General features: G+C 47.9%; 1 protein-coding gene across 4 annotated transcripts in view; it reads left to right on the top strand.

Moving 5' to 3' along the window:
- The window catches only part of PRDM16 (PR/SET domain 16), a 262,890-nt gene that overhangs the window by 5,823 nt on the left and 230,384 nt on the right, over positions 1–26,683 (top strand). The window lies entirely within an intron of this gene.

The following is a 26,683-nucleotide window of genomic DNA, read 5'->3' as shown; positions in this document are numbered from 1 at the left end:
GGTCCCTGTCCGCCCCTGGTGACAGGACCAGGAGAAGAATCCACTGCTTTTGCCCTTCTAACTGTAAAACTCGCGTTCTCTCTGCTTATTATTATTTTCCCCCGTTGTTGCATTAAACTTCTGGGGTGTGGAATTGTTCAGTGGAAGTAAAATCTGTGTTTCCAGTGTAGACCTTTTCTACAGCACAAAGCTGATGGCACCTAAGACTGGCTGTGCTCTCCGTGGGCCAGGACAAGCTCGGGCTTTGTTTCCACAACCTGCTGGCTCTCCCCTATTGCTGGATGTGTTTATTTTTTTTCTCAGTTAGAGATTATTTAAATGACCAGCTTGCACAGTTCTGAGGGCTAACTGAAAGCATCCACATTTTAGCCAAATAATGATTTTTCTCATGCCTATTTCCCCAAAGATGCTGTTAATCCCGTGGGGGTGAGTAACCAGCACATCAATAAATACCCGTCCACAGTGTCTGTGTGCAGTTAGGGATGAAGACATCTGAAGGGGATGTGCAAACACATTTGTTTCCACTCTCTGGGTAACAGCCTGTTGATATGTCAGTGCTGCCCAGCATTCCACACCAAAATTACTGCTGTGCTTTCTGATCTTAAATATGCCCCTTTTTTTTTTTTTTTTTTTCTGGAGGAATTTCAGGTCAGGGATGTCAGAGTGGAAAAGATCTATGACCTTATTATTTCTTTTATTTTTCTTAATGGATTTTCATGCATCACTGCTACCTACTCATGGGCTGTTTATTTTCATTTTTATTGCAGTAGGTTGTGTGTTGTGCAGCGTCAAAATCTGTAACGGAGTGTCCCTGTCCTGAGGAGTTTTTTTTCCCTTGTCTTCATTCAGTGAATGATGTGACCCTCTTTGCTAATAAAAATGAAATACGACTTTCATCCCTGGAATAAGTGTGCTTCCTGCTTCTGAATGCTTATATTGAATAAGGATCTTTTTTTTTTATTTTCTCTTTTTGTAATTGGGAAGAAATTTCCCTGCAATGAGGGATGTGCTGGTGGGCAGGACTAGATTCTGAGATCCTTTTCCGTGGAGTGAAGTGCTTCTCTGTGCAGAGGTGTTTGGTGTGCAGGACAGTGGGAGGAAGGAAAGTTTCTGTTCAGAGGGTGACTAAACTTTCATCATGTTCCCCCCAAAGAGGTGCTTTGCCCCAATTTAGAAAAAAAGTTAATAAGGCTTTTTTTTTTTTTTTAATATACCACTGAACCCACTTTGGGGCTGCAAATGAGGCCACTGGTCCTCTTGGGGAGACGTTTTCCAGGTGCAAATGAACTGAGACAGCCAAATTATTTCCAGTAGGCCACAGAAGAATGCTCCCATCAGGGTAACTCAGCCTCCATCGAGCTGGTGTGGAGAGACTTTGTCTTCTCCCAGCCACTCACTTTTTGTGATTATATTAGGGCCAGAAGTGGGGGTGGCTGGAGCACAGCCCTCCCCAGAGCAGGGGCTGCTCAGGAGTTTGGGGCGAGGTGTGAGCCCTGAATAAACCCGGCGGGGACTGATTCTTGTCCCGAGAGTTTTTTACGTCTTTCAGGTGTTTTGCTTTGAGGTCCCACTTGGTGGTGGTGGGTTTGTGCTGCTCTGTTGTTCTTGGCTGGGGAACTCTCCCCCCAGAGCTCTGAGACACAATGCCCCGGCCCCAGCTATTGGGATCAATTTAGGCATCATTACCAGATAACGCTGTCAGCCCGGCCCCGATCCATATTTGTTTAATAGTTAATGTTCTGTACAAAATACAGAGAGGGGTGGGGGAGAAGTCAAACTGCACTGAATGCTCTGCTTATTTTATATCCACTATAACTATTTTTGTCCACGAAAATTGGCTTAATTATATCAATGGAATGTTTCTTTTTCAATTCTGTAGGCAATTAGTCCATCTTGCTGGCTGCAATTTATTTTAATAAAAAAATAAACCAGTGGCGTGTTCAGTTCCTCATCCCCTGGGGACAAATGCGATTGGTGTGTTTAATTTCATTAACTACAATGCGGCCTACTGGAAAAATGTATAAAATCAGCTTTATACAGCTTAAACACTGGCATTTGAAACAAATCATTACTGCATTAGCTGTCACCCTGGTAATTCTAGAATACAGGACAAAAATATTATAGCTGTTTTTATAACCCTCTGCAAATACACTGTTAAAATAATTTGTAATCATTTTTTAAACACGGCCCCGATGTTTTCAGTTAAAACATCTTATCACCACCAGAGAGGGTTGGCTGTTCATTGTCGCAGGGAGGCTTTAGTGAGGGATTCAGAGGTGGCTTCCCCAGCAGAAAATCCACGCCTTGTCTCCCTGGAGCTCCCTGGTTTGGAGATGGACACTCAGGGAAACACGGGGGGTTTTTTAACCAAACGTGCCTGTACCAGCTGTGAGCCCAGTTTTTGGGAGTGCAAGTACAAGGAGCAGTTTTTCCTGGAGCTCACACTAAGAATATTGTGAAATTCAGCATAGTTTCAACCACCACCTCCCCTCCTGCCAGCTTGTCTCTCCATGCAACCCAGCAGGCAAGGTCTTAGAGCAGTTCTGGGTGTTCCTTTGGGCTCTGAGGCTGGGAGGGAGAGGGGAGGTCTGTCCATCCCTCTGTCCTGAGTCTGGGGGACTCAGCCCAGCACAACCTGTCTGCAGCTCCCAGGGCTCTGTTGGACCCAGAGGAGGGCAGGACACACAGAACCTGCTCTGGCTCACCCTGTGTTCCCCACAGACAGTGTTTTTCAGATATCACAGTGCAGCCACAAACCTGTTCTTTACTGATCTCAACGTGTCTCTTCCCCACGTAAGTGCTGGCTCCAGACACGGATAATCAGTGACTAATGCTGGGCAGAGCCCCTGTGCCTGATTTGGAGGTTAAACTGATAAAACTCAGTTGTTTTTTTTTTTTTTAACTGAGAGGCCAAATCCTCAACTCATGTAAATCAGCATCAACATCAATGAACCTAATTTTCACCAGCTGGGGACACGACCCAAGAGATTTCGTGTGTGTGTGCATAAAATGCACAAATATTGGTCTATAACTGGTTTAAGGGGATTTGCTCTCAGCATCTGCAGATCAATATCTGATGGAGAAATGCAGTTTGGTTTGGTTTCTTCTCCTTAACATCAGGAATGATCCACTCTAGTACCTCAGCATTTTGCAGACAGATTGCTGTTTTCTGGAGTGGCAGGGACTTCCTTTCCAAAGGAGTGATCCACAGAGGATGGGCCACCCTGGACATGAGCCATCTGCTCCCTTGCACGCACTCAGCTTTATTTATTCCTTTTCCCTTCCCTGCTCTCAGAACCAGTAGTTCATTTTCTTTCCCTATCTTTAACTTTACAGCAGCGGCGTCTTGTTAGGACTGATATCAAGTTATTGTTTTATGGGTATTGCAGGGAAAGAAAACCCATCAAGTTTATTTCCTACTTGGTATAAAACCACTCTGGGGGGACTCAAGCTAAAGGCAGCGTGTCCCCTCGGGCTGGGGGGCTGGAGGAACCAGGGTGGTGGCAGTGACGGTGTGGGAAGGGTGGGAGTGGGACCACGGCTCTGTTTGGGTTCCCTGCCCTGCTCCAGAGCCCAGCCCTGCTCCTGAGCTCTGCAGGCTGTCGGGGGAGCTGCAGGGTGAGGGGAAAAAAGAGACTTTTCCATCACTGTTGTGGGAACCCTCCTGGCAGAGCAGCTGTACCTGGGTTTGAGGCGCAGGACGAGGCTGGTCTGACCCCTTGGCACAGGGTCTCCCTTGGCACGGGGGGTTCCTGTCCCTGCCCAGCATCCCTGGGAGTGGGTGCAGGGCTCCTTGGCTGTGAGGAAACCCGGGAAGCTGGGTGTGGAGTTCTGCTCCGAGCATGGAGAACCCACAGAAGGAGCAGTGGTGGAACGGGGGCGGCTCCTGAGCCTGTCCCTGGACCCAGCCCAGCTTGGAGCCCGTTGGGATGGCACTGCCTGCTCCAGGATGCAGAGGGAGCAGGAATTTGGTATTTTGCTAAGGAATGGCACTGCCTGCTCCAGGATGCAGAGGGAGCAGGAATTTGGTATTTTGCTAAGGAATGGCACTGCCTGCTCCAGGATGCAGAGGGAGCAGGAATTTGGTATTTTGCTAAGGAATGGCACTGCCTGCTCCAGGATGCAGAGGGAGCAGGAATTTGGTATTTTGCTAAGGAATGGCACTGCCTGCTCCAGGATGCAGAGGGAGCAGGAATTTGGTATTTTGCTAAGCTCAGGAACTAACTTTTCCAGCTTAAAAAAATAATTTACTCTCAGCTACTCCATCTGTGGAGTGGGAGGGACCCACATCACTGTGATTCCTGGAGCAGTGTCTCAGTAATGACCTTTGTGTTGGTCCAGCTCCCACCAAGGGTTTGGGGATGATTTGGTTGAATTTAGTGCATCAGATTTCCCCCTCCCTTTTTTTTTTCTTTCCAAGTTTCAGATTTGGCTAAAAATCTTCCATTCCATCTCAGACCCTAACAAAAAAAGGCTTTTGTTTACGTGCAGCCTGGCATTTTGTTTCCTTTCAGGACAGTGTTTAGTGTTTTTTATTCCATGGCAAATGGACCTTTTGGGCTCAATCATGTAAATTAATTTTTAAATGGCTGTGCTGGAAGTTCATGTAGTATAAAATTGCTTTACCATATTTTTTTTCTGTTTATAGAAAAGGACTGGTTTCAGTTTATATTTTATTACCTAAATGTGAAATAAAGAACCTGCACAACTCACAAGTGAACATATATTTTATTTTAGAATTATCACATAGGAATAAAATAAATTTAAATCCCTACATGGCACAATAGTCAGGTTTAAAAAGCAGTTGATACCTCACAGAGAACTTTGAAAAGCCTTTTGCTCAGTAACAGTTCTGCTCATGTATCCCATATAGAATGAACAAAACCAGATCTTGGTTACTTTGGGAGTTCTTAAATTTTTTTCCTGCTAGAATACTCTGCAAGTGTTTATCCAGAGAAAGTTCAGGAGGGACTTTGCTCTTTTGTCTTGTGTTCATGATAATGCCTATTAAAGAGGGATTTTCACAGGTGAGCCTGCAGGAAATCCAAGTTATCTTCAGGGATGTCCCTAAGGAAATAACTCAGGAGCTACTGACGCTCCCTCAGACATTCAGAGATTCCTGGTTTTCCACACAAATACAATATCTGGGCAGTTAAGGCCTTTTAGGTAATTCTGGTGCTTCCTCAAATAATTTGTTGTCTGGGGTTCATGATTACTTCCATGAAAAGGAAGGGCTGCACCTGTGAAGCAAAGAGACACCAACCTGTTAAAGATTCTCGGGGGATCCCCGTGGGATTCCCAGCAGCTGCTCAGGCCAGCAGGTGGATGATACAGATGTTACATGTTTCCAAGTATGTTTTTCATTTCCTCTTTTAGCTCACTCTGACTTTTCCAGTCCCATTTGCAGATGAAGCAGTGTTTTTGGGTGGCTCTGCAGGGAACGTGTTGATCCTGGGGCCGGAGCATCACCTCGAGCCACAGCCAGAGAGCTGCTCCTGGGATCCAGGAGCCAATTCCCAGCTAAATACTGATTGTTGGAACAGCAGTGTCTGTCCAGCAGGCCAGGGGAAGGAGCCCACCTTTAACACCCATCTATAAATCTATTTTGGCCCAATGGACAGTGACTGTTTGGGGGTTTTTTATGAAGTATTGTGGTTTAGCAGTTTGTGAAATAAGTCTTGGGTGTTAACCAGAGAAATGTCCTGCTGGGCATTAATTCCATTCAGCACCTCCTCAGAGTGCCCGTGGCTGGGCTGTCCAGGTGACTTGGGTCATACTGGGGAATTTGGCTTCCCAGCCCTGGAAGAAAGCCCTGCAGGCTGGTCTGGGGAAGCTGAGGCTCTCCTGGATCAGGGACTCACCCAAATCACACACCTGGAGAACAAACAGAGAGAAATAGTCCTCCCCACCATCCCTGCCTGGAGAATTCCCTGTCACTTATTGATGAATCCAGCACTTTAATAAATAGGGTGGGGGGAAGGAAGGGAGTAAGAACCTCTGGAAGTTTTCTGGAGCACTGCTTTGGTTCGAACCCTGGTGCAGACCCTGGGGCTGGAACAGGGCAAACAGAGGCTCCTGTTTGCCCCCAGACCAGGAGATGGGAATTCCAGGGTGGAATTCACCTCGTGCAGCTCCTCAGTGTCCTCAGGGGACCTTCCCCATCTCTGGACATTCCCTGGCACAGAGCTGGGACCCAAACCCTGCTGCAGCTCCTGGCAGCCTGTCCATGGACTGTGCTGGACTTTAGAGCAGGCCCTGAAGGCCCTGAACTCTTTGGGACATCCATGGGATTTGCATGTCTGGAGTTTTTCCTTGTACCTGGGTCTCCATGTAGAGCCTGTTAATGATTAGCTCCAAGGGGCTGGGGTGAGAGACATTTATTTCCCTCAGTCAGCCCTGCCTTTCTCTCCACTTTAAAGTCCTTTTTCTGGTGTGACTTGGCTTTTAAATACTTTTAAATGTGCTTGGTTTTTTCTTAACTTGCAGTTTGTAGAGCTGTGTGCCTGATTCTTTGCACACAGCCCAGGGAAATGTGCATTTCTGCCCACCCAGAATCCCAGGATAAGTGGAATAACCCCATTCCATAGTTGTATTTTTGTAATGGAAGACTGAAGACACAGTTTCCATGTCAATATATAGATTTTATATCTATCTAGACCTATATATCTAGTTCAGTCACAAGCTGTATGTATGTAAGGAGTTTTTTTCTTGTTGGTAGTGACGGATTCTTCACCTTTCTTTTGAGTTCTTTCAACAAAATGACATCACACAAGTTTGAAATGAGAAGAATCCCTGAAAACAGACAAATATCAACCTGCTGATCTCTGTCTAGAGGCTGAATATTGGGAGGGTGGCCATTAGATCAGCCCTGTGCCTCAGTGCTCACATTAGAACAAAAAAAAGCACTCTTGAAAAATTACTGAATTCTCCTTGCAGTGTCGGGTTCCAAGATAATGATGTGTCTGTGTGTGAAAATATTAAATTGCAATAACATGCAGAGTGAGTGGCTTTCTGAATGGGGTATTCAGTTCACAGCTTGGACTATACATAAAGCTAGTGAGTGACAGAATACAAATGGTGTCATAAAACATCAGGGGAATTTAGAGCCAGCCTCAATCTTTTTGATCTATATTCTATCTGTGGAGTGCTCTCCATCTATCTTTAGTTAATGAAACAGTTAAACATATTTAATTATTTATCACTGTTTAATGTCAGGAGTTATCAAAACAGATTATGCTTCCCCCCACACACTTAAAGGTATTAGAAGAACTCCAAATGCATTTACTGCAGTCTGGGGTGTTTCCTGCCCACAGATAGTGCTTTAAAACATGGGTTTAAATGTACATGTGTTTAAACCCCAATTGTTTGGTGACAGCAGATGCTGAGGTTTTTTTGCCTGAGAACATCCTTTGTTCCTATAACTTTGTTTCTTACACAAACTACTTTTATTCGTCCCAGAAAATACAGAGAAATGAGAATTTAGTTTCACTTGGGATGAGAAATGGGACAGGACGGGGCAGCTCTGGGAGGGTGTGAGTGACTCACCTCTGAGAGGGCCCAACAACAGAGACAAAGTGAGAAAATCACTGAAATCCTGGACAGATGTGCTGTGCTCCTCCTCTGTGCCTCCACACCAGCCCCAGCAGGGCTGTGGAGCTCTTTAACCATCATCTCTGAGCATGGCACATGCTCCTGTGACTTCCCATTGCCCACTTTTCTGTCCATAAATGTCCATAAAACATTCTGTGTGGTTCTCTGACCAGCCCCTGGAACCCCAGCCCCCCTCTGGAATTCCGGTGCCGCCTGTACCTGCGGGTTCCAGAGGGAATTCCAGCACTGCAGCCCCCCAGGACGGGTCAGGCCCCTCCCTCCCTCCTCTCTCCCCCCCAGAGGTGTAAATCGTCCCCATCCCAAGGCTGGGCTCTGCTGCTCAAAGCCACCGTTTGTTCCTGAATCCCCTCTGCCAATTCCAGGCAGGAGGAAGGGCTTTGGGATCCCCCTTGGCCCGACCACCTGGGTCTTCTCTATGGGCAGCTTTGATAAGAAATCATTCTTCTCCACCTAAGCTCTCTCTTTACCAGCGGTTTTAGGTTGCTCCCCACCCCTGACAGACTACCCTCGTTCAAAGGGAGACCTGGAGGAGGCTGAGGGTTCTGCTCAGTATTAGGAGTCCATTACCAGAGGACTGAATCCTGTTGGGATCTCTGGGGAGACAGCCCTCCTTGGCCCACCAAACAGAGTGTGGCATTGTGAGAGGAAAGGGCAGGGGGATAAAGGAATCCAGCCTCGCTTTTCCCCTGACAAAGAAACCTCAATACTTTTATTCAGCGGAAAATGGAATAATACTGGTGGGTTTGCTCTGAAAGCCACGGGCTGCTCCGTGGGCCACCGAGGCTCTGGGATGGGGAAGGGCTTTTTTCAAGGGGAGAGGACTTTACACACATGAAACAAGATTAAAGGATCTCTGTGCCAACGTGTTGAAGGTTTTGGGGATTACAAGAAGACTCAGTGTCCCGTTGCAGTCACGTGCAGGCCCAGAACAGCCCCCCTGCACTGCTGAGAGCCCCACACAGATGTGCTGGGGATAAAACATCTATTCTCTGTCATGTTCCCTTTAAAATGCACCACGTGGTGGTTTTGGGTAAAGGTGGGTTAGGGACTAGTCCAGGTTTTACAGAAAAGAATCACTCCTGTGTAGCCAAGTGGTGCCCTTTATCTTTAGGGTATCCTGCCATAAAACCCTTCCAGCTGCAGGAAACCCCTGGAACAGTGGAATCCCCCTCACTTTTGCATGTATGAAAAGGCTTGATGTGGCAGATATCAGCAGGAACACATGAGCTGAATTTGGAAACATCTCCACATCTAAAAACCAAACCTGGTTTTTGAAGTGTGTGAGTTGGGTCACTCAGACCAAAGTTGAAACCATTTGGAAGGCCCTAATTATTGATTATTACTTAGCCCAGCCTTCAAGTGTGATGAACTGGTCTCCATGAATCACCTGATGGCTGCAGGACTCTGGTGGAAGGGAATGGCAGGGTGCAGGCAGGTTTCATTTGGGAAGTAGAGCCCTGGCTGTGTTTCAGGAGCTGCTGAGTGAGGCTCACACAGAGTCCAGGGGCTGCTGCCCTGCCAAGGCAGGGGATCATTTCCAAAATGTTTGACTGAAGGGTTGCTCCAAATGGCATCCATCAGTATTTGTGAGTCTTAAACACATGGCATTGGCTCCCAGGGCATAATCCCTGGAAGGAGAGGGCAGAGGGGGCAGGTGATGCCACCTCTGAGAGGGCACCGAGCTGTGGAGGGTCCTGAGTCAGCCCCCACTGCTCCCTCCAGCACAGGATCTTCACATGAAAGGTCTTTTCCTGAAGGAATTTTGCCTGCACAGTTATTGCAGGAGCAGCTCCTGGCAAAGGGAGTTCTTGTGAGTCAAGTGCTGGAATTTTGCACTGGGGGATAAATAGACAACATCCAAGTGGTTTTTTTTGTGGGAAGGGGCAGCTGGGATGGGGGGAGACACAGAGATCTTTGCCTTTCCAGCTGGTGAGGGAAAGGAATTCTGAGAGCTGCAGAAAAAGGTCCAAATTCTACTCCTATACCTTGACCTACACATCATAAAGGAGATTCCACATAAGGAGTTGAATTAAAATGAATGTGTGGCTAAAACGAGAGGAGATCTTTCACATGTTGGTGGCAACAAATCCATTTCTTTTTGAAGTGTGTTCTTCTTTGCCTTAGCTTATGTTACAGAGAACAGCTGTTAAAATTTTAATTACTTTAATTCCTGCAATTAATAATTTTGAGGCATTATTTTATCCCTTGTTAAACTTTAAACCAACCCTGTTCAGTCGTGAAAACTTGCGCTTGGAAGAGGAAGCAAATTTGTTAAAAGACAAAATAATCCCACTATTGACGTAAAAGATATTTATTTCTGGTATTCCTCAGCTTCATTTCTCATTTCTCTCCTTCACTGCAATGCCTGTCTCTGTTTGCTGCTTCCACCCTGGGAGAGGGAAGGAGCTGTAATACTCTGGGTGTTTGTGATTGAGTTTTGTTAAAGCCCTGTCACCCAGAGTCACTTGGCTACAAACTGATCTGCTACAAACAGGGGGAAATACCCAAGGAAAAGCCCCAAAATGTGCCACTGCAGTGATCCCAATGGATCCTCTGCACTTTATCCAGACACAAACCCTAAGAAAACAAGCCCCAGGTGACTGCAGGGCAGTTTTCCTGGGAGGGAGGGGATGCAGCAGCGAGGACCTGCAGATGTTTGCCACACCAGGATTGTTCCATGTGACACAACCAGCTTTGGTGGGCAGGGGGGGTTTGCTCTAAGGTTGGACGTGATGGTCTGGAGGTCTTTTCCAGCTGTGATGATTCTGTGCCGTGATTGTCCTTGGCAGGGGGAGAGGGCACAGGCTCCATCCCTGGTGCCACCCCAGTGCCACATCCCCCCCCCCCTGCTGCCCCTCGGCCCCTCCAGCCCCGGGGGATGCTGCAGGGACCTGGTTCACTGTTCTTTTACTGCCAGAACCTCGTGTGAGTGACCCCCAGGCCAGTCTCCTGCAGGGTGAGCAGGTCTGGGCAGTGTGGAGGAGCCCTGAGCCCCCAGCACTCCCCGCAACCAAGTGCCAAAGCTTTTGGAGTTTCCCCTTTTCCTCGTGGCGCGAGTTTCCCGTTTGATTAAACAAATGGTGCTTTGCTTAATTTGTCTGTGTTGGCTATTTTTATGAAACATGCACTTAATTAAGTAAGAGAAATACAGAAACATGTTTATTCCCAAGATTTATGCGAAAAATGAGAACCCCACTGAAATTTCCAGTAGTGAAGCAATTAAGTAATGGAATTCCACAGTATAAACATGGTATAATTCAACTATAAACCCGGTGTCTAAGTAATGTTAATGAGCTGACTTGGAGCTTACAAAAGCTTGAAAAGTTCAGTCACAGATGAAAATGGAATTTGTTCTCAATTATAACTGAAAGAAAGTTAGTTTGCATGAGGGATGGTCTCCAGCTGGAGCCCCCAGATAACTTCCCCACGGTTTGGGCTGACAGGTTGCAGAATTTGCAGTGGCTTGTTTACATCTTTTTCACAGTAACTACTGAAATATTCTATTTTCTGCGACGTAGCACAGAGTCTAAGGATCACAACTTGGAGATCCTGTCTGTAGGAAGAAGCTCAAACCAATCTGACACATTAACAAGGCTCCAACTTGAAAACTGGCAAAATGTGAGGGTTTTATTTCAGCTTGAACTGTGAATTCGTACTGAAGTTTGGCAAATGTTGGAGCAAATCTTGTAGCTGGCAATTCAAATCCCTGCTTTCTGTAGAATCTCCCCCTCCCAGCCACCAGTTTGTGACAGAGCCTTTGGGAGCATGAGGGGAACGGGGACTCTCGGGCACCTTCTGAGAACTGAATTTTATTTGTTCCATGTTCTTTGCTGCCAATTCTGATCTGATTTTTTTTTTCCCCTCCTCTTCCAAATTCCCACCTATTTTGGTAGATTCCTTTAAAACATTTTTCCAGGGTATTAACCGAGCAGTTTGCTGAGGAGGTGTGTGCCCACAGTGCTGAGGCACATCCTGCCAGCCACGGGCCCTGGGCTGACGTTTCCCTTGGAGCCTGTTCCTGCCCAGCTCCCAGGGGCTTTCCCTGCCCTCTGGCCTCCAGGCTACATTTTCTTTTCTTCTCTCGTTCCACTTCAGAATGTTGTTTCTATCACCTTCTCAGCCCAGTAAATAGCACAGTGCAGATTTATGGTGTTTAAACTTTTAATGCCATGACAGATTTTATATATTTTTCACAGCATTATTCAGACGTGTTATGTTATGGTTAGTTCAAGTTCTGGTGCAACTGCTCCGAGGAACTCCTTCCTCGTGGGCAGCTCCTCCTTGCCAAGCAGTGTTTGCACTTGCTCCAGAGGAGGAGGGAAGGAATGTTCCATAAATGTTGCACGGGATTAAAGCTGGGCATGGAGACCCAAAGGCTGACCCTGCAGCCTGGAGGAATTACCAACCACAGCTGGCCTTTGAGGGGTGTCTGTCCTTGCTCCTTCCAGGCTTTCCCAGCCCCAGCTGAGCGGGGGATGATGGTGCTGTCAGGGCTGAGGGAAGACAAAGACCCCTCAGGGCTCCTGGGGGTGAAGCATTGACAGTTCAGTTTGGGTGCAATGGGAGTTTTCATCTTGGCTGCTTTCACACCCAATGTCCCCAAACCTCCAGCAGTTTTGGTGGCTGCTGCACCCCCAGAGTGGTTCTGAGCACCCTCTGCACTGGGGTTTGTGCTCTGGCACCACGGGCACCCTCTGGGTCTGCTCTGGCATTGGAAGGGTTTCCATCAGGAAAATACCCAGGCAGAGTTGAATAAGCAGCACAGAATGTACTCAGTGTTCATTTTGGGAAAAGTCCTGGTCTTTCCTCTTACATTTTCCCTATTGAATATTGTGACTATTAAAAAGAAAAGAAAACAGAAAAAAACCCACCTAAAATTAATTAATTGAGGGGCACATCTGCTTGCCCTGAGCTCCTTTCACAGTGATACTGATTCTGTGGAGTTTCATGAGTTTATAAAACATTAACTACTTCTACAAGAACAACAAACATTGTTCCCTCCTCCCATAGATCCCAAACCCAGCTACCAGATGGACCCAGTACCCAGCAAGGGAATATTAATTTTGATGGAGAGAGACTTGGTGTTCTGGGTATTAAATTATGTGCCTTGGGAAATGCAGTACAGTAGATGTGTGTTTGTACTGAGTGGTGTCTTTGTCTTTCATATATAAAAACACTAATTAAAATATAATGTAAAAACCTGAGGTATGCTGGGGACGTTTTAGTGTGCTGCTAAGGTAAATAAAAGTGAAACAAAAGATATATATATATAAAAATGCTGGGTCATTAAAAGTGCATTGTTAAACTGCTCTATGCCACAAAATTGCCAAATTAAGAGCTGAACAGAAGCACATCTGGAATGAGAGCAGATTCCTGGGCCATTATCCCGAGCCCTGCACTGGGTCCATGGTTCATTTGCTCTGCTGGGAACCCCTGTGTGGAGGAACAGCAGCTCCTGGAGCCCCTCCTTGCACAGCTCCTTTTGCAGCCCCTGCAGTGCCAGCACAGCCCTGGCAGGTTCAGCCCAAGGCTGGAGCTGAGCTCCAGGTGCTGCTGCCTGGGACCAGCCCAGGAACATTGACTGGGCTGTGCTGGGGGTGCAATGAGGGAAGAGGAGCTGTCAGATGGTGCCCTGGTGAGAGTGTGGTGGCTTGAGATAACCAGGAGGTTCTGAGGATTGCCCTTCATCCATTTAGGGTCTGGCAGAGCAGCTCTCCAGCACAGGGGGGGTCAGCTTGGCACCTTTGGCAGCTTTAATCCAAAGCCCACCAAGATCTTTGTATTTGATTCGTAGAACCATGGAATGGTTTGGGTTGAAAAGGACTTCAAATCTCAGCTTTTTCCACCCCCTGCCATGAGCAAAGACACCTTCCACCAGCCCAGGTTGCTCCAAGCCCTGTCCAACCTGGCTTTGGACACTCCCAGGGATGGGGCAGCCACAGCTTCTCTGGGCAACCTGTGCCAGGGCCTCCCCACCCTCCCAGGGAAGGATTTCTGTATATCTAAGCTGAATTTCCTCTCTGTCAGTTTGAAGCCGTTTCCCCTTGTCCTGTCACTCCAGTCCCTGAAGGACAGGCCCTCTCTGGCTTCCTTGTAGCCTCCTCAGATGCTGGAAGGTGCTGTGAGGTCTCCACACCACCTTCTCTTCTCCAGGCTGAACAGCCCCAGTGTTCTCAGCCTGAGATTCATCTAGTTTTGGATTTGTGTTTCAATGTGTGAATGCAATAACTCCTCCTCGGTACTTGCAGTATTGGACTCCTTATTAATAAATATCTTTCTGGGCAGAAATCCAAGGTTGAAGGTCTAGGGTACATCAGAGGCTACAAAAGGCCACCTTATCACCACTAGATTGCTTTGAGGGTGTGTAAGTCCCCTCCAGAATCTTCTCCCAGTCTTCCTGGCACAGGAACAGCCACGTTGGTGAAGAGAGAGAGAGAGAATAAAAAAATAAAATCCCTCTTTGTGCCACTATCCCCCTGAAGAAAAAGCTTAACATCTGATTTAAGTTTACTGAAATAACAACAGATGTTTATCTTGTATTGTATGGCACATGGCACTACATCTCATAAACCCCCTCCTGGAGCTTAAAGCGGAGTTTCTGCTCCCTCATTTGGACACTTGCAGGCTTTGTGCTCTTTTTTAAATGTTTTCATTTCTCTGGAGCTTAATCTGCTACCAAAGTATTTATAAGTATCACGTTATAAACCGTGAAACGAGGAATAGCAAAGGAGATTTTCAATACTTCCTTCCCCTAAGCACAGGACTGAGCAGCTACTTACCTGCAACCCCAAAGAATGAAAAAATTGTGCAAACCCGCTGCAGTCTTTCATTAAGAAGAATCCATTAAGGGTGTGGGACTGGGGACAGATCAATAGGAAAAAAAAAAATTATGCCTTGGGAAAGCCGAAAGCAGGGAGGAAAAATATAGGAAATTTTTGTTTTTCTGAGACTCGTAAAAAGTGAAACATTTTCACTTCTAAAACCTCTGTGTATCTTAATGTGAAAATAGTGAACGCCTGTAGCTTGTGTATTTATATATATATATATTTATACAGATACTTATTTCCACTCATTGCAACTGTAGAAAATCTGCTGCAGAAATGGCAACTTTGTTCCAGCACTGATCTGTGACTGCTGGTGAACAGAAAGAAATGAGAAACATAAATACAGGAAAAAGTTCTTTCAGGAAGAATTTCTTCCAGGAAAAGGGTGGTCAGGCCTTGGCAGGGGCTGCCCAGGGAGGTTTGGAGTGCCCAAGGAAGGGCTGGCTGTGGCACTCTGCTCTGGGCTGGGACAAGGTGGGGATGGGGCACAGGGGGATCCAGGGCTGGGAGGGCTTTTCCAGCCTCAGGGATGTGGAATTGTTGATGGGTGAACACTGGGCTGACAGGGGCACTGCCCAGCTCAGAAGGGAGCTGGTCCTTCAGGTGACAGAACAAATCCCAGGGAGGGACCAGGGGCGTCCAAGGAGAGTCGGGGGCTGGTGAAGGAGGGAACAGGAGCGTCCTGGTCCTGCCCAGCCACGTCATGTCTTCAGCTGGGACAGAGTTTTTTCTCTTTTCTAGATATTTCTGAGCTCCACTGATCCATGACTGTTGTGGCTTCTCTTCCAGCCTTCCCTCTGCCGCTGGTTTATTTTATGTTTGAACAAACGCAGCCCTCCTTTGTTTCCTCCACCGAATTCTTTATTTATTATTTCCTAAAATGATTTGATTTTCCCCCTCCTTCCAAACACATATGATTGCAATAAGCCCATACAAAACAGGACCAAGAAACAAAAGGCTGAACATGCTGATAATGTACATTTGGTTTGTATTTATCGTTTTAAGATGTGTTTTAATTGGTTCACTACCAACATCCTGTAACTCTCAGTCAGACAGAAGAGAAACCTGTTTCATTTTAAAGTCACTTAATTTCTTCCCTCTTTCAGCTGAGAGCAGTGGGTAAGGCCCTACTGTAGTATCTTCAAATTTAATTTTATTAAAACATTTTAAAGAAGGGGATTAGAATGCATCTTGGTTTGTGATTCTCCCTGGGTTTCATTGTGGAATGGGTTTTTTAAAAGAACAACGACAAAAAAAGTTTTGATGTTTTGGAACATAAACCTTCATGCACCATTTCTAACGAAAATATGCAGCTATAAACCTGGAAATAAACAGTTTTCTTGTTATTCCAGAAGCTTAATCTGTTTAGTTAAATGAGGAGAAAGTGGAAAGGTGACAGAAATGTCACCTTAAAGTGCTTACCTACAGCAAAATTGGAGTCAATAGGCTAAAGGTGTGACAACACCCAGTTTAATGGAAACCTTTATTAAAAAAATTAAAAAGTAGAAATCTGGGGAAAAGGGGTTGGAAGAGTGATCTGAAAGATCAGCTCATGTATCCCCCTGGACAGCAGGAAGGTTGGTGGGTGTGTTTGCAGTGAGTGTGTCCCTCAGCACTCCCCAGGACAGGGTTCCACGCTCAGACAGTTCACCAGGACCTCGAGTTCACTGCTGAGAACTCGGGGGCTGAGCTTTGGTGCCTCCTGAGAGCTCTGTGAGCAGCAAACAGGAATTGCTTTGAGGAAGTCTCACTGCACAGGAGGTCACTGCAAAGCCACAGGACGGTCCCTCCTGACCTTGCCCTTTGGGAGGTCACTGGCACTCTTACCTTGGACTTGGGTCTGGCATTTGGGATTGACAGTTTTCATAGATATTTTGTATTTTAGAGGGCTAAAAGTGCCCTTCTGCTCCTGCTAAAACCAGAGCTAAATAAAACAGGGGACAGCTGCAGGTATTTTTGTCTTCCACCTCATTGCAACACATTCTATGAAACGACTTTGTTCCATCCATGGTTGTTCCAAAAGCTGTATTTAAACACCAAATTTGGTCACCTGGCACCTGTGTTCTGCTGGAATCTGCAGGGGGTTTGCATGGGGATTGATGACCATGTTGAGGTCACAGCCAGGATGATGGAAGTCCTTTCAGATGGTCCCACAGCCAGAGCTGTCTCCTCTTGGGTACCTCTGGACCAGGGATGTCCAGATGTTCACACAAACTCCATGGGAAAAGGTGTCCCCACCCTGCCCTTCTCCCGTGTGATAAGGAATTTCTGCTGCTGTGGTGCAACTGTTCTGTGTGGTCAGTCCAAATCAAGAAGTTTGTTAACAGAAGTGGTGAAGTGGTGGCATTACCTGGGAGTTTTCCCAGGTTGGTGTCACCCAGCCAGAGACCTGCAGGAGCTGCCAGAGCCCAGGGTGGGGCAGGAGGAGCCCCAGGGGACTGGGGGTGCCCAGGGGGAGTGGGAAAGGCTTTTCTCCCAAAACTGAGCAGTTGCAAACCCCAGGTCTTGAAAAGGAGCTTCCCTGTCTCTGAGGAGGGTGAGTGGTTGGACACTCCTCTGGAAAACTCATGGAAACTTCAGTTTTTATAAATGCTGCGGAGTTCCCCTTTTCCCTTTGGCCAATGGGAAGGTGGGGAGGGGGAAAGATGGAAAAAGCTTCAGTTTGTTTGTTGGCCAATTTGGTCAAAAAGAGAGCTGGGAAGTGTCTTTTTCCATGGAAGTCCTTGCTGGAAGCCTCTGTCCAGCTCTGTGGATGGGAGATCACAGCTTGTCTGGATGTTTTTGCAGCATTTCTATGATTTTGCACGAGTGAGAGGTGCAAAGGCAGGGAATGAATGGGATTCAAGCCACAGTTTGGAAGCCTCAGTTAGAAAGGAAGGGCCAATATTGCACTTCTGTGGTATGGGGAGTTACTCCAGGAAGGAGGGATCCCTCCAGCGTTGGGATCATGGGATAAATAAGAGTATAAATAGCTCTGTGTGCTTTAAACCAACTACAGAACCATTTCTGCAGCTCAGCACGCTGGAAGTTTGCCAAGGCCGTGCTAATTATGTTGTATCTTGTTTTTATCATATATGTTACAAACCATTTCTTATGCCAGAATGTCTGGACACGTTTCCCCAGTATCCCATTACCAGTTTAGGTTTCTGCCCATCCTCTCTCCCCTGTGTTGATTTTTCCTGCAGTTTTCTGTGCCATGACCTGCTGCCACAGCAGTGCTGCTCCAGCAACTTCCCTAAAAGTGGGTGAGAAAGGCAAAGAAAAAGGGTTGAAGTGCATCTTGATGCAAACCCAGCCCGTGGTGTGTGTGACTGTGCCCCACAGGGACCTGCAGGGTGTGTGTTCCCTGCTGGAAATCACACACAAGCTTTGCTGTCCGTGGAAATCCTGCAAAGAGCAGCTGTACCCCCAGGAAAGGGCTCCTCTGCTGCAATGGTCAGTGAAGAGGCAGATAAGGCAGAGGGGGGTTTGGGCCAGAGCAATGCAGAACTCGCAGGGAGAAGAGCTGAAGCGATGGGAGATAAGAATAAAGAGGATGCAGAGTGTGATCAGATGCAAAAGGAGAATAAGGGGAAAAAGGTGGCTGGGACAAAAGGGGTCAAAAGGGCACAGAAAATAAGAAGTGGAGTGGAGGAGGAGCATTTCTGTGCTGCAGTTTTCCGTGAGACCTTTTTAAGGTAGACACCAGCTTAAAACTTTAGCTGGGAGAACCTCAGAAGGATAAAATGTTATAACTCCAAGGACAGTGCGATTTAGATGGATTTTTTTTTTTATTTAGTGAAACTTTTCACCCTGAAAATTTGACTGGAAAAGAGGGGATGCTCATTGCAGAGGCAGATGGTGCCTGGTCAGCAGGGTTTGCAGGCTGCTGGAGTGCTGTGCTGAGGTCAGGTCTCTCTGCTGATGGTCTGTGGAGCCCCTCAGCCCTGGCAGTGAGGGGGGCAAACAGCCCAGCAGGTTTGGGAAGGGCAGGGGAGCTTCCCCGTGGCTCAGGCAGAAGAATTTTGCTCCGTCACATCCAGTTCAGGGGAGAAGTCAGTCATCAAAGATGACAAAGGGGTCCTTGCTCTTGAGGCCTGAGATGCTGATGAAACACTCTTTGAACTCTTTGAGGTTTCTTTGGTTTCTTTCTCTTTCTCATTTTTTTTTTTTTTGTCCTTGTGGGTTTTTGCTTTCTTCTGAAGAACAAAAAAGTGACTTCCCATGCAGATCTGGCCTGTGCAAGGACAAGGACTCTTTTGAACTATTTTACATACAGTCCCTATTCAAAAGAATCTTCTTGCAGCTTCCTGAGGAGCCCTGACAATGTTCCATTTGGGTGAAGACATGAGGAGAACAGGATTACAACTGGCTGAGGCCCACTGGGGCACTGCTGAGGGAAAGGGGCAGGATCCTTTGCTGTGTTCCTTGTCCAGTGGTGAAACAGATCTGAATCCTGACATTCCCACCAGTTTTACTCATCTGAACACACGTAACAGAATTATTCTTTCTTTATATTAGTTATTGTTATGCTTTCTCTCATGGCATGTGCAATTCCTGCTGAGCCTGAGGACTCTCATGCCAAGAGTTCATGTCCAGAGTGGGAAAGCTCCCAAACTAAAGCTGGTCAGACTAAAACCTCTGGCACGTTTTCCATGTAAACATCTCAAATGTATAGTTTCCCCAGCAAAGACATCAACTCAGCTTCTATTTAAACAAAGCCTATTTTTAATTCTGTAGATAAAAATAAATAAAAATAAAACGTACCAGCTTTCCTTCCCGGGGGACCTGAACATCTGGGTGGTTGTTCTTTGCCAGGAGTTCGTGTCCAGAAGGAACACAAAACTTCTTTAGCTCAGACAACACCAGGGGGGCGAAGCTCTGTGGGAGGAGAAGGTGACAGAGAAGTGACTCTGAACGTGGTGCAGATAAAAGGCAGGTGAATCCAGGGATGGAGTCCTGGAAGGGAACAGGCTGTGCTTCCTTTTTTAAATTCACATGGAGGAGCAGCACCTGGTGAGGAAAAACCTGCAGGGTCACCCAGGACCCCAGAGAATGATGGGTTTAGAGGGAGAGGGGGCTGCCCCAGGGGAACTCCAGGAAGCTTTGCCATGGATTCACAGAGGGAGCAGGAGGTGGCTGTGCCTGGGAAATGCCATCCTGGGAGCACAGAGGGGGCTGTGCCAGCTGGTCCCCGGGGCTGCTCTGCACCCTCTGCTCACGGGGGCTGTGTTCAGCAGGTCAGGACGTGGCTGGCAAAGCCTTGGCTTGATAAGAAGTTGCCTAAATTAGGCTAATGATGGGCTCTCCTGGGCAATGCAGGGGAGAAAAAAGTTCAAAGCCTGGTATTTCTGCTCACCAAGTCCAAATACCTGCCAAGTCTCTTTGATGAAGTGTCTTTGTCAGAACGATTAAATGAAGGTTAAAAAGGCCAGACCTTTTCTCAACATATTTGACTTGCTCTTTCTTTCCTCTCTTCAAGGTGTCTTCATGTTACATTTATTTGCTTCATGAATTCTTTATTACACTAATCAGTCCTGATGTACAAACTCATTAGAAAATGAGCTGGAAATGTAAGATCTGTCAAATTTCAGAGACTTCTGACATGGTTAGACTCAAGGGCCTTTCTGCAGAGAGAAGAGAGAAAGGAAAGAAGCTAATGAGGAAATGTCAGATAATGTAGAAGTCAATCCGTTTGGGGATGAAGTTTTACAAAGTTCAGAGAGAAAAATTGTAGCACTGCCAGGGTAAATAACTAATTTTTTTTAATGTAAATTTTGGCACAGAGGATTTTTTTTCCTTACTGTGGTGTTACTGCACATTTCTGGTTTGGTTTCATAATCGACACTTTAAATCAGTTTATCATGTTGCTTTTTTAATGATGACACAGAAATGAACACAGAAATAACTATTTGAATGGGGTTTCCTAATTACGTGAATTATCAATTTGCATTTTGGGTCTTGTGCCAACCTCAGCCTGAGCATTCCTTAGGGATGTGCCTGAGCATTCCCCAGGGTTGTGTTCAGCTTGGAGGGGCTGAGCTGGGCTGAGCATCCCTGCCCTCCACCTCCAACCACAGAGCAGTGAACAGGAGCTGTGGCTGCTCAGCACCTCATAAAAACCAAACTCTGTGGCTTTCGGGGGGATAAAGGAGAGAAACTGGGCTGGACAAATAAGATAAATTTGCTGGCAAACTGTTGGTAGCAGTGAAAGCAAAACCTGAGACATTTCCAGCCCCATTAGAGGGGATTCCAACCCTGGAGCTTGGTCTGCTCTGGAATCAGTGATCCCCAAGGGCCACCCCACCATTTCCTGCAGACACAGGGCCAGGGGCAGCTGCCTCCTGTGTCCCTGCTGGGGACAGGGGATGGCACTTGGGGCAGGGGATGGCACTTGGGGCAGGGGATGGCACTTGGGGCAGGGGATGGCACTTGGGGCAGGGGATGGCACTTGGGGCAGGGGATGGCACTTGGGGCAGGGGATGGCACTTGGGGCAGGGGATGGCACTTGGGGCAGGGGATGGCACTTGGGGCAGGGGATGGCACTTTGGGCACCCCCAGCCCAGGGTGGATGGGCAGGGCAGAGGATGAGCCTGCAGGACCCCTCCAGGGCAGAAGTGCTGCAGCCTGTGGGGCAGGGGGGGATGATTCATCCCAAGTTCTCTTAAAATCAGATTAGAGAGGGCAGGCCTGTGAAGGGGAAGGGGGCATGTTCTGCTTTGCAAATCCAACTCCATCAAAAAGGTGTCAAAGAACTGGCACTTCCTTCTTAGTTCTTCCCCCTCTTTCCTTCCCCTTTCTGTCTCTGGCTGGTGTCTTGCCTTTTTTTACAGACAAAACCCCACATCTCCAATTCCTCCTCTTTGAGGCTGGTCAGGTGAAGCAGCTTCATTAGTCCCTCAGGAAAGACAAAGTCTTGGGTGCTTTTTTCACCTGAGGGGGGTGGATCTGAGTTCTGAGGAGCAGTGCAGGTTTCTCTGCCACATCAGACCCATTCCAGGGCAGTAGAAGGTGAAGAGCTCTGCATCAGGGTGGCTGCTGCTGACTTGGGGTAGGTGCTTCTTTTTGCTTTGCTCATGACTTTGCTTCAAAGTCCCTTTATTCAGAAAAAAAACAACTGTAGGTGTCTTTGCACCCGAGTCTGCTTGAAGTCGTCCTAAACTTTTCCCCAGACCTGTCACATCACTGAGGGGTTTTCAGCCCCAGCCTGAAGATTCCTCACTCTTGTCTTTCATTCCCAGAGTCCTGATCAGTTCTGGTTTATTTGCCTTTGAGTACCTGCCTGAGGCCTGGAGCAGGAGGATATTAAAGGCTATTTCTCTTGCCAAATAAAACCCACTTCTCTGCAGGTCTGAAATCTAAGCACGCACCTAAACTGTTATTGTTGGCTTTGGCATTTTACAGCCACTGGCAACCCTCCTCTTTGTCTTTGGCCTCCATCAGCAGCCCAGCCTGGGACACCCATTCTGTCTGTGGGATCTCAGCTGAGTTTGGGTGTTGTGCCTCCAGAGGCAGCACCAGCCTGGGAGCCCAGGGGGGTTCCCTCTCTCACCCCTCTCCAGGTGATCACTGTTCCCACTGAACAGTTTCCAGACCCTCCAGCAGCTGTTCTGTGCTCCAGGGCAAGGATGGCTGCAGAAACAGGGAAGGAAGGAATACCCAAAGTATTTCACAGAACAATATGAAAGAATTGATGTTTTCTTTCACCAGATCCCAGTGTTGTTTTTTATGTTACAAGGAAACTTCAAAATCAAACTTTCTGAGCAATTCTTGTAAAGGGCTGCAGGAATTGCAGAACTGAGTGAGGCCAGGAGTTCTCCCCACAGCCTGGTTAGCTCTTGCTGACCTACACTCAGGAACCTTCAGCACTGCTGGTTCTCTGTCTTGATGTTAATTATTCCTCCTGGTAAGGTTGCTCTTCATTTAATTCTTTCCTGCCTGGTTTATCTGCTCTTCCCTCACCCACTTTCTGCAGCTGGGACAGCCAGGGGTGGGAGGTGGATTAGATGCTACACAATCTTTGCACCAACTGATTATTTGTGTAAATAAGCATTTCACTATCAAATCAATTACGTTTATATGAAAAAAAAAATCCTTTGATACTTCCTTTTACTTTTTCCTATCTGCTGTTACCAAAAGATACCCAATCTTAACACGGAAAACTCAGATGGAAGATGGATAGAAATAGTAGATGGAAGGAAAGAATCACTTCCACAGTCCAAGGTACCTGGGCTGCCTTTCCCTCTCAGAGGGGGGCAGTGAATTTTCACTCCTCAAGACGTCTTTGGCTGCTCTTTGAGTGAGTTCAAACACATTTCTGAAGCCATATATGGGGAAGTTTACATTTCTGCCAAGTGCATGTCGATAAAGGGGAGACTTTGATCCCTCGGCCTGTCCGTTGTTCCTCGTGTGCTGGGTCAGGACAAAAGTCTAAGGATATTTCCCTTAACAAATGGATTCTGCTGCCTCTGAAGTATTGCATCTGTAGCAATCAGGGTGAGCTGGCAGGACTGTGCTTGTGGGATTTACCTGGGGAAAATCCTCTGGGGAAAAAGGGGTTGGAAGCATCTGAGCTAACCAGGCTCATCCCAGTTGTCAAACAGCTGGTGCTGGGAAACAATCCCTATTTATGGAGGCTCTGCAGGTATTCAGGGGCAAACACACACCTGCATGAAAGGCCTATAAATAGAACACCTGACACTGCCTCCCCTGGTTGTGTTGGTGCAGAGGCTGCAGCTCACACAGACAAGTTTTCCTACATAGATTTAAGTGGATTATTAGAGGAAAAGGAGTAATTCTGTGAAGAGTTAGTGCTGCTGCCAAAATGCAGCAATTTTAAAGCAAAGGAGCTTCCTGGATACTTGCACTTTTCTGTTGGCCTGACCTGGGGCTCGGGAAGTTACGGATGCTTGAAGCAAAAACCCATTAGAAAAACAAGGTGAGGCTCTGTGTATAATCACTGCTGTGTCACTGCCTGGCTTTGGGCAAAGACTGCTGAAGGGCACAGGGCTTTGTACTTCTTGTGGAAGTGCTTTGTGCTGCTAAAGTCCAGGGCAGCAAAAAAACTGCTAAAGCAGTTCAATATTGAATGTACCCTGTAATGCAAGCAGGGGATGCTGAGATTGTATTTGGTTTTATTTAACGCCTTTTTGTTTGGACTAAGCTGTTCTTAGCTAGGCTGGCTTTGGGGATGCAGGGCTCAGACTTGGGAAGGCAGGATGCCTGGCCCTGCCCTGCAGGATAACCTGTGTGTGGTCACTTCTTCTCTGTGCTCTGCAGTGAAGGGATTTGTTGGTTCTTTGGGGAAAGAACTCTCTCACTGCAAGTTGTTCCATGCCTGGTGTCTGTTTGAGGTCTCTGGGAATTGCTGCAGCACAAATAATCACCTCAGATGAGTGAAGGCAACCTCAGCCTGATGTTAACCTGCTCCTGGGCTCCCCTTGACCAGAAATCCAACCCCCAAATCCCTGCCAGCAGCAAAAGGTGTGTTTTTCCCCTCGGGGTTTGTGTCCTGGCTGTGTCCCAGTGTGGGCAGGGAGGTTGCAAAATGAAGTTGATTTTTATGGTGTATTTCTTCTAAACTCAGATCTGTCCTGCCCTCCTGCTGCCACCACAAAAGTCCCTCCTAGTTTTCAGGAAGCCTGTACTGAATAATTTTCCTTCTACTTTCCCCACTTCCTCTAAATGCTGGGCCAGACAAAGGTGCTGTAAAAATTATAAGCCACAGTTTGATGTCTCCAAGCTAAATGGAGCAGCTCTGGGTTCACAGTGGTTGAGAAAACATGGGAATTGGGTTGTGACATTTGTTTTTTTGTGGGCTCCCTCTATGGTCTTTAATTTCATTTTTGTTCCTCTGGCGTTCTTTCTTCCCTGCATTCACCATTTAAAACAGAACAGGAAAACGCTGTTTGAAGCAGTTTGGAAGGCAAGATGGACAAAAGTATTCCAAGATGCCCATGTGGTCACTCCTTTCCAGGAGATTCAAAAGGTGGAAAACAGGAGGCAGTGAATGGTGATGGTTGGGGCCGTGTCAGACAGGGGCTGACAGCCCAGGCTGAGCATCTCTGCCCTCTCAGCAGTGGCAGCCCGGGGGTCCCATTTGGCTTCCTCGGTCCTGTGGCAAAAATTAGTGCAAGTGGAGGGAATATGGCACAGAATATTTGCTTTTCCTGTTTGAAACAGCCCCCCCAAAGCAGCAGTGCTGCAGCCCCGGGGTGGGGAGGGAGCACAGGGGGACACAGCCCAGGAGCGGTGGCCCCACAGCTCTGCCAGGGAGAACCCCCTGGGACTGGTTAGTGCAGGTTAATTGAGGCAGGAGCCACCCTGCAGGGGACTGGCAGTGTTCTCCCAGGGGAAGGGGCTGTGCCCTCCCAGGACCCCCTGTGTGCCAGGTTCCCCGTGGCCCTGGTGGCCTGGGCTCAGTGTCTCTGGGCTGACACACGCCGGGGTCGGGGCAGGAGCAGCATGTGCTTCTGGTTCCCGGCTCAGCTGCTCCCAGACACCCCCACCAACAAAAGAGAAGGCAGCAACATTTTCCTCTGCTGAGTGAGTCACCCAAATATGCAGTTGCAGGCTCAGAGTGCAAGATGTGTGGTGGCCACTACAAAGCCTCCCTGGGCTGGCCGGAGGGAGCAGCTCCGTGTGGGCACAGCTGGAAGGAGCAGCAGAGCTGGGGCTGGAGAAACCTGGTGGTGGTGGACTTTGTAATGATCAGAGAGCTGTGGAATGGCTTGGTTTGGGAGAGACCTTAGAGATCATCCAGTTCTGCCCCCCTGCCATGGGACACCTTCCACTAGACCAGAGCTCTGTCCAACCTGGCCTTGGACACTTCCAGGGATCCAGGGGCAGCCACAGCTTCTCTGGGCAACCTGTGCCAGGGCCCCACACCCTCCCAGGGCAGCAGTACATCACTTTAGATGTACTTTAGTTCTAGGAAGAAACCATCTTCCTCGCTGCAGTGGATTAATCAGTGCCCAGCACTTTGTGCAGTGCAGGTGACAGCAAATGCTCCCTGGAGGGTGTTTGGGGGACCTGCTGTATTTTGTGGGTGTTTTTGCTGTGCCAGCTCTGTGTGTGGTTGTCCCCTGCCATGGTGTGAGTTATCTTTGCTGGGCTGGTGCAGAACACCAGCTTTTCACTCCAAGCCACGAGCACAGTGGCTGATTTCAGACCAGGTTCAGGGCATGTTCTAATCCCTTAATTTTTGTAAAATGGGCCAATTTAGGCAGAGCACACCAAGGACTGCAGGATTTCCGTCTGTGACAGGGGCTTTTCTAAATAATGAAATAAATGAGGAGCTCCTGCTCTGTTACTCTGAACTAAACCCGTGATGCCCTGCCCACAGCTCTCCCGGAGGTGACAATGCCAGTGTCCCTCTGCCTCGTCCCCCTGCCCTGCCCACTGCAGATAGTGCTGGCATCCGCTGTGCCCAGTGCACAGCCTCCAGCACTGCTCCCAGATGAGTTCAACTTCCCCCCCACCCCTCCCCTTCCTTTCTCTTCTTCCCACCTCCCTCCCTGGTCCTTGACAGAGGCGCAAACACTCTTAAATGAGAGATAGTGGCTTCCATCCAATGGAGCCCCGGTTAATCACCGAACATCGTGGGAAAAGCACAAGATGAGGGCCGAGAAACAGCCCATTGTCTGGGCAAGATTAAAGCCCCAAAAGCCGTATTGTCTGCTGAGGGGATAAATCTTCCTGCTGTCACTCAAGCACTGAATTAAATTCCCCTTCATTTCTAAAGGGGCTTATCTGTGCTGAATAGGCTGTTGCGCCACAAGCGTAAGGGAACGTATTAAGTGAGCTCCTGTCTTGGGCACCTTCACAAATAGACGAAAAACAGGAGCAAATCTGGAAGGGGCGGGCAGGGGGGGAAGAGCAGGAGTGCTCTGGGCTGGGGGAGAGAGGAGGGATGTTAATTGTTCTCGCAGGTCGTTATTGCCGAGGGAGGAGGTAAATGAAATGGCTGTTCTGGGTGACTGTTCCACTGACAGGACCAGCGAGCATCCTTCAGTGCCAGGGTGCTCTGGGCAAAGGGATGGCCCTGCACGGTCCAGGGCGTCCCAGAGTGACGGTGTGATCCTCGGTGGGGTCCCCACGGGAGGAACCAGCCTCTCGGGGATGCCAAGGCTGGGGTGAGGTGTGCTGCCAGCACCCTGTGCCACCCAGGTGGTCTGGGGAGGGCGATTTCTGAGGGTTTGTGAGGCGCTGGCTCAGGTGCTGGAGGTGGCTCCCCCTCGGCAGCCGAGGGGCTGGGCTGGGAGCTGGGC

This window comes from Pseudopipra pipra, chromosome 22, assembly GCF_036250125.1.
Source record: "Pseudopipra pipra isolate bDixPip1 chromosome 22, bDixPip1.hap1, whole genome shotgun sequence".
Lineage (NCBI taxonomy): Eukaryota > Metazoa > Chordata > Aves > Passeriformes > Pipridae > Pseudopipra > Pseudopipra pipra.
This window is presented reverse-complemented; position numbering and strand designations above follow the sequence as displayed.